The sequence below is a fragment of the Rhea pennata genome, unplaced genomic scaffold (genome assembly GCF_028389875.1).
Source record: "Rhea pennata isolate bPtePen1 unplaced genomic scaffold, bPtePen1.pri scaffold_51, whole genome shotgun sequence".
In the NCBI taxonomy this organism is placed as follows: domain Eukaryota; kingdom Metazoa; phylum Chordata; class Aves; order Rheiformes; family Rheidae; genus Rhea; species Rhea pennata.
Window position 1 is genome coordinate 718,709 of NW_026907687.1, and position 15,193 is coordinate 733,901.

The window sequence follows — 15,193 nt, forward strand, 5'->3', positions numbered from 1 at the left end:
CATTGGAGGTTTGTTCAAAGGAAAGTGTATCAGAGGGACCGAATATGACTTGCCCAAGTCCATCCTCCTGTGATGATTCTGTTTGCAGTTCCCTCCCATTCTCTGCCCATCTCCGCTGCCTGCGGCTGTTCCTGCTGCTTGGAGCTTCCTATGTCCCAACATATTTTCCCTGTCAGTGCACACAGACACAGACCCTGTCTCACCCTGTGTGTGCTCAGTTCTGCCCTACAGAAACCACCCAGGACTGGGCACTGTCCAAGGACATCTCTGTGCAAGCAGGTCCTAAGGAGTAGGTCACAAAAGCCCTGATAAGTCCATAGAGGTACAGCTGGTGCTGATGCAGTGGAGATGAAGGGGTTTGATGATCTTTCTCACAGACCTGTTGATCTCTGAGATTGAAGACTTGTGAATCCCAGTTCCTTGCCAAAAGAGCAAACACTTTCCCTTTTTCTTCCTGTCAAAATTAGGAAACTGAAAGCCATGGAAGGAAACCTCCTTCTCTTTTCTGTAGCCTTTTCTTTTCCTTCCTCTGCAGTGCAGGGACACTGCTGTGAATCACAGCACTGGGCACATCTGGGTGCATATCCCAGCTTCACAGCCCTGCAGCCATCCTTGGGAGAAAGTAGCAGTGTGCCCTGTGCTGTGGCAGTGTGGCAGGGGATGTCTGCTCTGAAGCATCTTGCCCTCCTCTACAAAGCACAGTGATCCTTAAAAAAATCTATGAGTCATGGGATGCAATAGTTTTAGAAGACACCTCCAGGAGCCTCAGCAGCATTGCCCTGCAGCCAGAGACTTACTGTGTCAAGGGCTGTGAAGATTTCCCCCATAATGAGCTCTCCTCTGTCCTCACTCTCCACATAGCCATTCACTTCTCTCTGTCATGTCTCATCTCATGTCAGCAGCAGCAGGCAGTGCCCACAGCCCTGCTGCTCTTTGCAGAGGATCTAATGCTGCACAGAGCTGTGCTGCCAGGTTGCCATGAGCTCCCTCCATCCTCGGAGCCTGGCCTGACTCAGGAGCAGAGGTCCAGCTGAAGGCATGACTTCCTCTGTCCCTTGTGCTCCCTCCCCCTGGGAAATGTTCACGGAGATAAAGCAAAATAATCACCTTTGGTCCCTCTCTAAACAACACAGAGAGACCAGTTACATCTTTCTCAGTTGTTACATCAGAGGATGGTTATCTACAAGAGGTGGAAATGTCACACCCCAGATATCCATATTCCCATGTCTTAAGTAGGCAGGACACCTAGAAGCAAACAAGAAGGGAACCCTTTGACATGAGCATTGCCATGCTTCAGATTCTCATTCAGATGACACAGTCTGGGCATTTCATGCCCATTTAGAAGGCCCTGGGCTGGAGTAGAATCCAGCTCCCTACTGTAAAGTCCATAAACACATAGGAGGTGGGATTCCCCTTGCCCAAGCTGAAGCAGTACACAACAGAGATGTCTGCATGAGTGCATGTTGCCTAAGCTCTATTATAATCACTGGAGATGGAGGGTGGGAGTCAGCTGCTCACATGCAAACACCTGGTGACACTGGAAGAGTCAGAGGTGGTCCCAGGCATGTGCCACTGTCTGTTTGCTCTGGTGGAGCAATTGTGAGACCCACTTCCTTATGGAGCCTCAGCTAGGGGCCATGAGGGGAATTTCCTTGACCATCTCAAATGACAGTAGATGACTTCTACAACTAGTGTTCCACTCACTCTGAAGCTCAGACACATGATGATCCCAATGTTACAAACACAACAGCTCACGTAATTCAGTGCAGACACCTGATTTAATGACATAGAAATAGGCTGGCAGGACCATGTCGGATGCCTGGGGTGCTCAGCAAAACTACATGTCTCTAGTAGTTACAGTATGAGACCTACAGGAGAATTATGCTCCTTGGGAGATTTTGCTGGCAAGTGGCCCAGGGCATCTTGGGTTTCCCACCTGTGCTCAAACAACTGAATCCCACAACTGCCTTTAGGTACAGTCTCTACTGTCTACATCGAAGCGCGCTCCTCAAATGGGAGGCACATCACACCAAGGTCTCCACTTGAGTCTCTGTACTTTCAGATCAGGGCTCAGGGACTTATACAGTGGCACCTTGTCCTGCCTGGAGATTGGTTCAAGTCTGTCACAGGCACCAAGGTGCCATAGAGTCAGCTCAGGCAGCCAATCCCTCCCCGGCCAGTACTGTGCAGCCCAGCTCTGTTTCTCCCTGGCCTTGGGCACTGTAGGGTCTCTTAGTGGGAACATACTTTCACCATTACATTGCCACCTGCTATCCATGCCATGATGTCACCCCCTGCAATCAAAGCCTTTCCATACATATGGTCCTTGGTGACATGTTTCCTGGGACAAATCTTCAGTCAGCTCTGTACAGATGCTCTGTAGCCCAGATATAGACAAGCATATGCAGCCTGGGGTGCAGCCAGGAGCAAATGGAGCTGCAGACGGTGTCACAGGAGTGCCACATGGTTAGAATCCCTGAGATGTGGTGGGATGAACTGCATGACTGGAGTCCCTCACAGGCAGGGTGCAAGTTCTTCAGGAGAGTCCACCAGGGAAGATGAGAGGGATGCCCTATGTGAGATGGGATAGCTTGGATGTACAGAGCTCTTCCATGGGATGGACAAGGGAGGCATCTCTGAAGGGTAGAAGAGCCCAGAAAGGCTGACAGTAATTAAGTACCTATGAAGCACAAGAATGCTCCATATGATCACTTTTTAAAGTCAGTGGACATCTCTGGAGTCAAGCTTGGCTAAAGAGGGAGCTCACACCTGATTTCCAGGGCAAAGGCTAAACACACTGCTCTCCCAGAGACCTTCCTGGAACCTCACGCCAGGAGCAGGAGGGGATGCCAGGCCTTGGCAATGTCCAAAAATAGCCTCCAAACAGAATCACTGAATCACAGAGTGGCTGAGGTTGGAAGGGATCTCTGGAGATCACCTAGTCCAACCTCCCTGCTCAAGCAGGGTCACCTAAAGCATGTTAGATAGGGTTGCATCCAGGCAGGTTTTGACTATCTCCAGAGAAGGAGACTTCACAACCTCTCTGGGCAATCTGTTCCACTGCTCTGTCACTCTCACAGTGAAGAAAATCCTCCTCACATTCAAGTGGAACTACCTGTGGTTCAGTTTATGCCCATTGCCTCTTGTCCTGTCACATGGGACAACTGAAAAGAGTTTGTCCCCGTCCCCTTGACACCCTCTCTTCAGGTACTTATAGGCATTGATAATATCCCCCCTCAGTCTTCTCTTCCTCAGGGTAAACAGGGCCAGCTCTCGCAGCCGTTTCTCACAGGCAGGTGCTCCAGCCCCCTGATGATCTTTGTAGCCCTACGCTGGACTCTCTGCAGTAGCTCCATGTCTCTCTTGTACTGGGGAGCCCAGAACTGGACACAGTACTCGAGATGTGGCCTCCCCAGGGCGGAGTAGAGTGGCAGGATCACCTCCCTAGACCTGCTGGCAACACTCTTCCCAATATACCTCAGGAGACCATTGGCCTTCCTGGCCACAAGGGTACGTTGCTGGCTCATGATCAGTGAGTCATCCACCAGCACTCCGAGGTCTTTCTCTGCAGAGCTGCTCTCCAGCAGATCAGCCTCCAGCTTGTACTGGTGCCTGGAATCATTCCTCCCTAGGTGCAAGACTCTGCACTTGACCTTGTTGAACCTCAGGAGGTTCCTCTACACCCAGCTCTCCAGCCTGTCCAGGTCTCTCTGAATGGCAGCACAGCCCTCTGGTGTATCAACCACTCCTCTCAGCTTGATGTCATCAGCAAACATGCTGAGGAGGCACTTCATTGCCTCATCCAGGTCATTGATGAAGAAGTTGAACAGGATGGGGCCCAGTACTGATCTCTTGGGAACTCCACTAGACATGGGCCTCCAACTGGACTCTGTTCCACAGATGACAACCCAAATGAGGCATTGGAGAGGTCAGTTCTGTGCCCCTGCTCTGACAGATCTCAGCACTGGGCAGACCTGTTCAGGAATGTGGTATGTGGGGGCTGTTTTTTTTTTTTTTTTTGGGGGGGGGGGTGGGTACATTTTGCAAAATCATTTGGGATGGAACAGCACAGAGCCTGGCCTTGAGCTGAGATGCTTTGGTGAGCCTCAAAACTGGTTTCTACTGTGGGCTGCTCTTTTTGTAGAAGTAGAATGTAGGACAATATGGGACAGGACCTAGCCTTCCCCCTTGAGGTACCAAAGCAGGCTCTTTGTTATTACAAGTCTGCAGCAAGGTTTCTCAGTCTACAGTGCTTAAGATATTGCTGATATTCCAGAAAGGAGTAGAGGTGCCCTTAACAGCAGTCATCTGGAGGGCATTATCTGGGACCCTGGTCCCTCCCCTGCTCGATACCCAGCATACACTCCAGGTAGCAAATGTGGAGTTTTCCCCTTTCTCGTTATTTTTGCCCAGCTTTCCTTCTCACTGAGCCTGGGGAAAGCCATTTCACATCTCTGGGGCCTCTGTTGCTCCTTGGGCTTTCCAGCATCACCTTGGGCAGTGCTACACCTTTGGGTACAGCTCCCCAGCACCCTGGCTCTCCTCGAGGGCTGTACAATCCTGTCCAGCCTGGATCTCCCATAGTTTTGACCCTGGGCTTCTCAGGTGCCACAAAGCAGAGATGCATTTCACTTGTAAGAGAGATGCAGCAATAAGTTTTACTGATATAAGACAGTGATTTAACCAACTTTAATGGTAAATAAGACAGGTTTTACAGGATTCAATATTTATTGTAGAGAGGAGAGGGACAGACGAAATCATCAAGAAAACCCTTGGTTCAGAGTGGAACCCCTTTGCTTTCCAAACTCCTCTGCAGAGCAATCTGGGTGTGACCGGACCCAGTGTTAGTCTCAGACTTGGTCAGTGGTTTATATCCAAAGGATTACAAGCACAATCAGAGATACAACTGAGCAAAGTTTGCAAAGTTTCAGCATGCTATTAGCCACTTAACAAGGATCTGTCATGGATAAGGAACCTCTTGACCTCGAGAAGTAACCTTGAGAGGCGTCCCAACTCAAAGGGAGAGTCACCACTCTGCAGCCAGCTGCCATGCAGGAGAGTTCAATGGGCTCTAGGTTGCAGCACTATTTATGGGCATGGAGTTTGACTCATGTTCAAATAATATTTTGTGTATAGATGTGCAGTTTTAGCTGACCTCATGCTGAGTAGAAGAAAGTATGCCCCTTTTTGCTGATCTTATGCCCATTTCTGGCCTCAGCAGTTGCAACCATTAACACCTGACAAAACTTGGGCTTTGCTTGTATGGACTAAGTGTAGAGACTACATAGGCAAAAAAGTAATCATTCTGGGGTGTAGTAACTGGTATGTAATGGGTGTTTTGTTGAAGTACAGCTAATGTAAGGCCAAGAGGTGAATCAGGGAGGCCACTCAGGAGCTCACTTGACCATGGGGGAAGGCAGAGGGAGGTACAGGCAGCAACAAGCACATGCTCAGGTGGTGAGGTTGCTGGTGTCTGTGAGAGGTAAGATCACTAGTTTCACATCAATTCTTCATCAGCAGTTGAAGGGCCTAGAGGAAGTTCTAGTGAGGTCATTTCTGTCTTAGAGGCTTCCAGGCCAGTGACAGAGACCTGGCTGTGCAGGTTACAGTGAGGTCTCGTTTTTCTGATTCCCAGATAGACCAGCAGCAGGCAGTTGGGGGGTGGGCGTTGAGTGTGAGAACTCTTTTGTGAGAGTCCCTGTTTGGGCAGCAGTGGTTCATGGCTGGGGAAGTTATTTTGAGGAAGCTTCTGCCTCTGAAGGCCATAGGCCAGCAACAGGTATGTGGTGAGGGGTATGTGCACTTGTGGGGTCACCTCTCTCTGAGCAGCTGACAGGTCAGGAGAAGAGGCATGGCTGGGATGGTGGTGGTGAGGTGACTCCTGGGTTTGTTGTGTGAGCCCAGAGGAGGGATTGACCCCTGCAGATCTCTACAGCAATCAAAAAGGCAACCAGTTAATCAAGCAGAAGTGGATGTTCCACATCGTCTGACACAAATGCTGTTCCACTCAGTCATCCTCAGTTAGTACTGCTACATTTAGAATTTGGATGATGTTCTCTGGTGAACATGGACATGAGGTTTGATTTTCCACTTGTTGCTAAGTAGAAGCTTGTAGCCTACTACCAGTCAGCTAGGGAGTCCAGCTAGACTTTTCAGGCTGCTAAATTAATCTAGTCCTGGTATAGGCAGTGGTGTTAGTAATCTCTTATTCCCAGTGTATGTATGCTTTAGCAATTCTCCCTGTCAAAAGAGCAGGGAGCTTGTGAGATGTTCCTGCAAAGTCTGAATGCTCTGACTGTCTTTCATGTGTCCACCTGCTTTCATGACACTGAGGATGGAGGCAGGATGCCAGGGTGTGTTCCTGTATCTGTCATAATCTTTGCCAACATTGTGAGCCTCCTGTGAAAGCAGCTGCAAGTGAATGAGATCAGTTGTATGGAGTCAAAGAATTCTATAAATGTGCCTGGCTTCCATGGATGACTTGGGGTGTGGGTTCACTTCCTGGTACCTCTGCTGTGATGCATATTCTGCATCCCAGAAAAGTTGTCACTGGCAGCCTGCTCGGAAAATATTGTTGCTTCCCTTCCTTTTCCTAGAAGGTTGTGATGCCCTATAGGACGAGTGGAAAAGCCTTATAATAAATGGCAGCATCTGTTGAGTGCCTCTGTGTGAGTGCCCCAAGCCTCTGTAGCTTGAATCGAGGAAATCCCAGAACTCTTGGGTTCCTGGCTTGTACTGCAGAGCCTGTGCAGCCTGAAGAGCTGGCCTTTCAGCAGACCTCTAGCCTGGGGCTGTCTCCTTGCTTGGCCCTCATCTCAAAGTCTCTGCACCCTTTTTCCCTTCATGGGGGCTCCATGTCCAAGTAAGGAAAGGAAAGGAACTTTGGGGCTCAGGAGGTGCTCAGAACTCTCAAATATTTCTACATTGTGTCTGTAACTTTTTTATTACTAAGCATAATCCCCATCCCTCCATCCCTAGGTGGAGGTTCCTGAGGGGATGGAGGTGGAAAGTAGCAGCCTGCTCGGCCTGAAGACAGCAGGATGCTGCCCTCTGAGAAGAGCCGCATTGCCCAAGGACCCAGCTCTGTGCCTGATCTTGTGCTGATCATTTGCACATGCCTTGTGAGCTGGGGTGCCTTGGCCACCTTTGGTGTTAGTGCAAGAGCTTCCCTATGTTTAGGCTCCCCTTCCTTCTGGGTTTTAGAGCCAAATGAAGGTTGCAAGCAGAGCCATGCCACAGGAGTGTGCAAGTGGCAAGTGTCCTGCTTGCATCTCTTCTTGCTGGTCCTTGGTTGTATCTAGCAGACCAGGCAGCTCTGTGGGGCAGAGACACTGTGTTTGTAGACTAGCTGGCACAGCAGAGCTCTGGCATGAGGTTGATGGCTGTTGAAGTGCTGAGTTGATCTGACAGTGTCAGAAAACCTTTCCAGTGAAGCTGCTCCTTGGGCTTATCTCTCTACCTTGGCCCTAGACATGGAAGTGGCATCCTGCTGTCCTTGTGTAGGTGCTCCGGGGCAAAGGCTTACAGCTCAGACTTGATGGTAATAAAGGAAAGGCGAGACCAATTGTTTCTTTTTGTGGTTTGTCCCCAGGGTGACAGAGTGGAGATGTCCCATGTCCTGGAGAGAGTCTTGGCAGGAGATTTAAGCTGTTTGCAGAAGACTGTTATGTTTGGAGTGATAACAGCATAATCGAGGGACCTGTGAGTGGCCCAGGTGAGCTTCTGCTCTGTGAAGGTTTGCACTTTTGAGGTCACTTGTGACTTAGTTCCAGAAAGACCATCAGCAGGCACATTGAGGCATTTTGCGGTTATGAGGAGAGTGGTGCCTCTGAACGTGGTAGGCCAACAGCATGCCCCTAGCTTTGGTGAAGATGGTGAAGTCCCTTGTGTCTCAGTACCTCATAAATGGGGAGCAGGACCATTGCAGCTATTTGTGCTTTTGTGGTGAGTTGTGCATCAGTATGCGACTGTTTGTGCTTGGTTAGGTCAATTGTGCCTGAGTCCCCAACATGCCAGGAGCAGCTCCATGGCTTCATGGCTGACTGCAAGGTCATAGAATCGGTAAGGTCGGAAGGGACCTCTGGAGAACACTTAGTCCAACCCACCTGCTCAAGCAGGGTCACCTACAGCATGTAAGACAGGGTTGAATCCAGGCAGGTTTTGACTATCTCCAGAGAAGGAGACTTCACAACCTCTCTGGGCAATCTGTTCCACTGCTCTGTCACTCTCACAGTGAAGAAAATCCTCCTCACATTCAAGTGGAACTACCTGTGGTTCAGTTTATGCCCATTGCCTCTTGTCCTGTCACATGGGACAACTGAAAAGAGTTTGTCCCCGTCCCCTTGACACCCTCTCTTCAGGTACTTATAGGCATTGATAATATCCCCCCTCAGTCTTCTCTTCCTCAGGGTAAACAGGGCCAGCTCTCACAGCCATTCCTCATAGGGCAGATGCTCCAGCCCTCTGATCATCTTCGTAGCCCTCTGCTGGACTCTCTGCAGTAGCTCCATGTCTCTCTTGTACAGTACTCGAGAGTAGCCCAGCAACTCACTAGGGCTGAGTAGAACTGCAGGATCACCTCCCTTGACCTGCTGGCAACACTCTTCCCAATGCACCCTAGGAGACCATTGGCCACCAGGGCACATTGCTGGCTCATAGTCAACTTGTTGGCTGCCTAACCTTCAGGTCTCCAACTAGTCCTTTTTTTTTTTTCTTTGGTTAGGATAAGCTCCAGCATGACAGCCAGCCTTCCTTGTAGGCTCCTCCACCACCTGTGTTAAGAAGTTATCATTGATGCACTGCAGGAGCCTCCTGGACTGTTTGTGCCTAGCTGTGTTGTCCCTCCAGCAAATATCGGGGTGGTTGAAGTCCCCCATGAAAACCAGGGCCTGCAATTATGAGGTTATTTCTAGCTGTCTGTTGAAGGCCTCATTGACTTCCTCTTCCTAGTCAAGTGACCTGTAGCAGACACCCACAACAGTGTCCTCATGTTAGCCTGGTCTTTAAACCTCACCCATTAGCTCTTGACTGCCTACTCTTCCACCCCTAGACAGAGCTCAATTCATTCCAGTTGCTCCCTCACATAAAGAGCAACCCCACCACCTCGCTTTCCTGGCCTGTCTTTCCTAAAAAGCACATAGCCATCCATGGCAGCATTCCAGTCATGTGAGTTATCCCACCATGTCTCTATGATAGCAATGAGATCATGGCCCTGAGACTGCACACAGATCTCCAGTTCCTCCTGCTTATTCCCCATGCTGCATGCATTGGTGTACAGGCATTTCAGAGAGGTAGTCATGCCTGCAGGTTTCCCAGGATGGGTGTAGGGGGTCCCCCATAGCCATGTCCTACTCGCACATCCTCAGCTGCATGCACCTGTTGGAGACAACGTAACCTGTGCTGTGTTTTATTGGTTACCCTCTCTAGAAGGAAAACTGGCATCACACCCTCCCCATCAGGGAATTGAACCCCGGTCTCCTGCATGACAGGTGGGGATACTCACCACTATACTAACAAGGAGCTGCTTATTTTCCCCAGGTGAAGAGACAAAAATGGTTTCAGTATAGAATTGTTAATATAGGCCTCTTCGAAAGAGTGCCAAGGCTTTCAATTCAAGTAACAGTATCTCAAACATGGAGATCTTGGAGCCTCTACTTGAAGGCCTTCTTGCATTTCCTTCAGATTTTATCATGAAATTTTCACTAATGTTGTCCCACTACCAAAAGGGAAAGGGGGCAATGAGGAAGGCAAAAAGCTGAGGGCAAAAGACTTGGGGACTGAGACATCCTGAAGGGCCAAAAAATCTAGAGGCAAACTGGGAAAAAATGGCAGAGCGTGGGAAAAAACGGTGCAAGAACAAAAAATGTAGAAAAAGGGCAGGGAGAAATACAGGGTGGGGGGAAGCCACGGGGGGGGGGGAAGGAAGAAAAAAGGAAAATGACAAAAATGGGGAAAAAAGAGTAAACCAAAAAAACAGAGAAAAACAAAACAAATTAGGATAAAGGGGAAAAATAAGGGGAGGGAAAAAAACAAGAATACATCGAGAAAACATCAATAAAATATTGACAAATAAAAGAGAGAGAGAGAGAGAGAGAGAAACACCCCCCAAAAAACCCCAAATCCCCCCAAAAAAGGAAAAAAAATGTAAGAAATGTAAAAAAAAAAAAGAGAGAGAGAGAGAGAAAAGCATGAGGGGAAAAAAAAAGAAAAAATGAAGGGGAAATGAGCAAGAGAAAAAGCACCAGGGGTGTGAAAACACCCCAGGGCAGGGGAGCCTGGTCTCACTCTGGAGCAGAGGTCCAGCTGAAGACATGCCGTTCTCTATTGCTTGTGTTCCCCTCCTCCTGGGAAATGTTCACTGAGGTAAAACAAAATAATTATCTTTGGTCCCTCTCTAAAGAATCAGAGAGACCAGTTACAACATTGTTACTTCTTTCATCAGAGGATGGTTATCTACAAGATGTGGAAAAATCACATCCTGCAAATCCATATTCCCATGTCCTAACTAGACAGGACACCTAGAAGTAGACAAGAAGCAGCAGATAGGAAGGGAGCTCATTTATCCATGGTTCAGATTTTCATACAGATGAGACAATCTGGGCATTGCAAGTGCATCTAGAAGCCCCTAGGTTCGACAAAAAGTTGACCATGAGCCAGCAATGTGCTCTTGTGGCCAGGAAGGCCAAAGGTATCCTGGGGTGCATTAGGAATAGTGTTACCAGCAGGTTGAGGGTGATGCTCCTGCCCCTCTACTCAGACTTGGTGAGGCCACATCTGGAGTACTGTGTCCAGTTCTGGGCTTCTCAGTACAAAAGTGACATGGAACTACTGGAGAGAGTCCAGAATAGGGCCAAAGATGATCAGAGGGCTGGAGCATCTGCCCTGTGAGGAACGGCTGCGAGAGCTGGGCCTGTTCAGCCTGGAGAAGAGAAGCCTGAGAGGGGATCTTATCAATGTCTACAAATACATTAAGGGAGGGTGTAAAGAGGATGGGACTGGACGCATTTCTGTGGTGCCAAGCAACAGGACAAGCAGCAATGGGCACAAACCCAGACAGAGGAAGGAAAATGAGGAAAAAGATCTTTATTGTGGGGGTGGCAGAGCACTGGGACAGGTTGCCCAGAGACACTGTGGTGTCTCTTCTGGAGATACTCAGAAGCTGCCTGGAGGGGATCTTGTCTAATGTGGCCAAGCCTTGTTTGAGCTCGGAGGTTGGACTAGATGATCTCCAAAGGTCCCTTCCAACCTCAACCATTCTGTGACTCTGTGATTTTGTAAGTGCTGCCCATGGGTTGTGCCTAGATCTGCCCAGCTTCAGCTCTATCCTGTTTAGGTATCTCCCGCAGCAGCTGAAAAGCTCTTTGCATCACTGCTATCAAGCTGAAGGGAAGAGGGGGGAATCGAGAGGACATACTCAGGGCCAGATGAAGAGCCCTGCTCAGCTCCACAGCCCACAGTGCTGAGTGGATCTCTGTTGAACGGACTTGCCCCTTGCACATGGAGTACAGCCAGGCTGCACTGAGGAAAGGACACAATTAATTCAAGGGCTTGCATTCATCCTGGAGAAATGCAATGAAAGCCTCCAAGCAGGGGTGAGCGGTGGTGTGTGAAGTTCTAAAGCAGAAACTCTCATCCTGTGCAAGAGGGAAATGATTTATAACACTTCAAGATGTTTCCCTCTCATGAGAAAAGAGAGGAAAAAAAAACAGTTTATTCCACCTCAGCATGGTAACAAGTCCCAGAAACCCTACTGTGCCCCAGGTGGAAATGCTGATTCCTGACACTCTCTGTTTCCAATATACTTTGATTGTGTCATGAGGAACGAGAGACTGTGACAAGACCTCCTCCTGCTCAGAGTGAAGATGTTTGGAAAAACGTCAACGGCAGATTCAAACAAAACCAGGGGAAGGGATTTCTCAAAGGCCCCGATGCCTAATGGCAGATACCAAAAGCATGGAGGCAGGGAGGGGGGGAGCTCCAGTGTGTAACTGCCCCACATATCTGGGAGGGACAGCTTCCAGTGAGTGAATGTCCCACAGTCAGGGGTAGAAGGCTGTAACTGCTGGTTATCACCTTGGTATGAAAAAGGGCCTCCTTTCTGCTGGCATTTCAGGGCTGCTACCTCCAGAGTCTTCTGCTGCTATCTCACGATCACTGCAGGCAAGGCTGCTCCTGACCATCATATCCATAACCAGTTGTAGCTTCTTTATCACAGTCAGGTCCAGTAGAGCGCTCTGCCCCATGGCAGCTGAGTTTCAGCTACAGACACCTGATCAGGAAGAGGCAGCAGATGAGGCCTTCTTCACACAACTGGAAGGAGCTTCCTTTTTGCAAGCCCTGGTGCTCACTGAGCCTGATACTGGCTGGAGGGACAACACTGCAAGGCACAAGACATCCAGGAGGTTTCTGGAGTGCATTAACAACAGCCTCCTGACACAGGTGATGGAGGAGCTGACAAGGAAAGGAGCTCTGCTGGCCATAAAGGTCACAGGTGTGAGCTTCATCTCCTCAAGAGATAAGCCAGAGGAGCCACATCCAGACCCTGGTGATCCATGAGCAGTACTGCAGGTGTCCAGATGTCAGGAAATGGAGCAGAAATGGCCAGCTCCACCCTTAAATGTGACAGAAAAGCTTCATCTCCTGCCCAACAGCACCTCTAAGCTGGTGGAGGAGGTGGCCTTGGATGGTATTTATAAATCCTGGCCTCACTGAGGCACTCCTCAGGTGCAGATAGTCCCTCCAACACCAGAATCCATTGCTTTGGATCCTCACCATCTCTAGCAGCCTCCCCAGCCTGCTACCTGAGCCTGGCACAAGCACAAAAAGTCATGGGAGAGGAAAACTGCTGCCATTTTGCAGCATGTGTGTGTGAACAGGCAGTGTGGGAGCACAAAGCTGTGTGCTTGTGGGGCAAATGCAGGTCTCCTGGGAAAGGTACCAGGACATGGCGCATGCAGAAGATCCCAGTGTTCCCTCTGTTTCACAGACACACTGGGGAGGCTGCTCCAGAGTCATCATCTCAGGCTGGCCCCATGTATCACCTCTTTCCGTTGCTGTCTGCTTCCCGAGCTGTGGGGTGGTCCATGGCCAGCTCCGTTGTCCTGCAGGTCTCTGTATCCCAATGGAAGGGAAAAGGCCAGCCTCATATGGCCTCCCTTCAGCACCACATTCATGGGCTTCAGTGCAGCTGTGCCTGTGGTGAAGGTAAGTGGGCAGACCCAGGCACATGCAACTGCAAAGACCAAGGGTGGAAAAGGCAGCGTGGGGCTAGAGAAGGCCCTCCCCCTCCTACCCATGGGGAAGAGAGCTCCCAGGTGATGCTGGACTTTGCTTTGGCCAATGGGAGGGGAGCACAGAGTAGGGTGGAAGAGGCAGATGGAGCCTCTGGGAATGTGTGAGGGAGTTTTCCAAAGCCCAGGGGTAAGCAAGGGATATTTGGATCTTCCTCCTGATGCTCTCCCAGCCTGGCTCATTCTGTTCTGTCCTACGTGCTCTCCTCCCCTTGCCAGTCATGTTGGAGTAGAGGCTGAGGAGCAAGAATTCATGGAATCACAGAGGAGTTTTGGTGGGAGGGGATCTGTGGAGGTCTCCAGTCCAACCTCCCACACAAAGCACGGCTAGTTGGACCTCTCCAGCCTTGTCTGGTCTTTGCTAGACTGGACCTGACCCCTGTTACCATTCCCAAACCTGCTCTGCTCTTCTTGTCCATACACTGCAGGGCACCACCCCTCGTCGGTGGGTCCCTGCCCTCCCTGCCTTCCTGGCACTCTTAGCTCCAGGCTTCCCTTCCCCCATGGAATAGCCACATTCTTGCTATACTGCAAAATATCCTCTTTGTAGCAGAAACCAAGTCACAAGACTCCTTTCACTGCCCACCCCCAGGCACATGCTGTCCGTGGAGATCCCTTAAGTTCTTCTGGGGGCTCAGATTCCCCTCCACAAGGATGGGCATCTGTCATCAGCACTGTCACCTATGGGACAGCCTTGGGCAGAAAATTGAGTGACCATTCACCAGCTCCACCGGTACTGGTAACTGACAGATGAACCCTGGATCAAGCTCTCAGTCCCTAAGAAATCACACAGAGACTCTGAGCTTGTCCCCTGGATCCCAGGGAGTTGAGCAGCAGGCAGTGTTCTCTGCGTATGTTTTGGACTCCATCTTCTGAAGGAAGGCCAGACTTCAGGCACATCATATGGGACATCCCCTTTTATTACAGTAATGTTATTGTGGAGGCCAGGCCTGGCATAACAGTGCCCAGTGCTTTCTTGAGCTCACAGGAATGCACAGGGAAGCATAAATCTACCGCCATCATGTTACAAGACTCTGGAGGCAATATACACACATTGGACCACAGCAGGACAGTGTGGAAATGAGGAGAAAAGCTCTGAAAAGAAGTCTGGACACTGTGGAAATGAGGAGAAAAGCTCTGAAAAGTCCTACTGTTGTTGGTGACCACTTCTCCAAGAAAGCTACAGCCCCCACACAAAGGCTGTAGCAAGGAAATGGCAGCTGTGCTAGTGAAGGAACAATCCTGAGAACCAAGAGGGTCTTTCCCCACAGGCTGCATCCAGACTCTCCTCTCTTCCACTCCTGCTTTGCTTGGAGTGTTGGATCTCTGTAGAGGGAAGGATCAGCCCATGGTGACAGTGCCCCTTTCCTTTCTTTACCTGGACAAGGAGGCTCTGTGAAGGCAGAAAGGGTGCAGAGGCTTTGAAACGAGGCTCCAGCAATGAGACAGCCTCAGACTAGAGCTCTGCTGAAATGCCAGCTGCCCTGGGAGGTGCAGGCTCTGGAGTCCAGGCTCTGCAACTGGGTTCATGGGGCACTGGCTGATGGCTTTGTGCCATTGGCCAGCTGGCACTGGGCACATCTTTACCCTTTCAAACTGAGAAGCTCAAGTACTGTGAGACTTCTTCAGTTCAGGCAGAGGAGGCTTTCAGGCACTTAGACAAAGGCATTCAAGAGATGCTGCAGTTTATGACAAGGATCTTCAACTTATCTTGAAGGCCACCAAATACCCTCTTGGAATGAAGAAGGCACAGTAGCATTCGCTGAGCAGGCTGACAGGAACAGCATTTGTGGCATGAGGAACTGGAAGGAGAGCAGAGGTACCAGGAGGTGAACTCACACTCTGTCACCCACGGAAGCCAGGTGCACTGAGGGGAGCCTTCGCACCCATATGTAGCCTTGCCT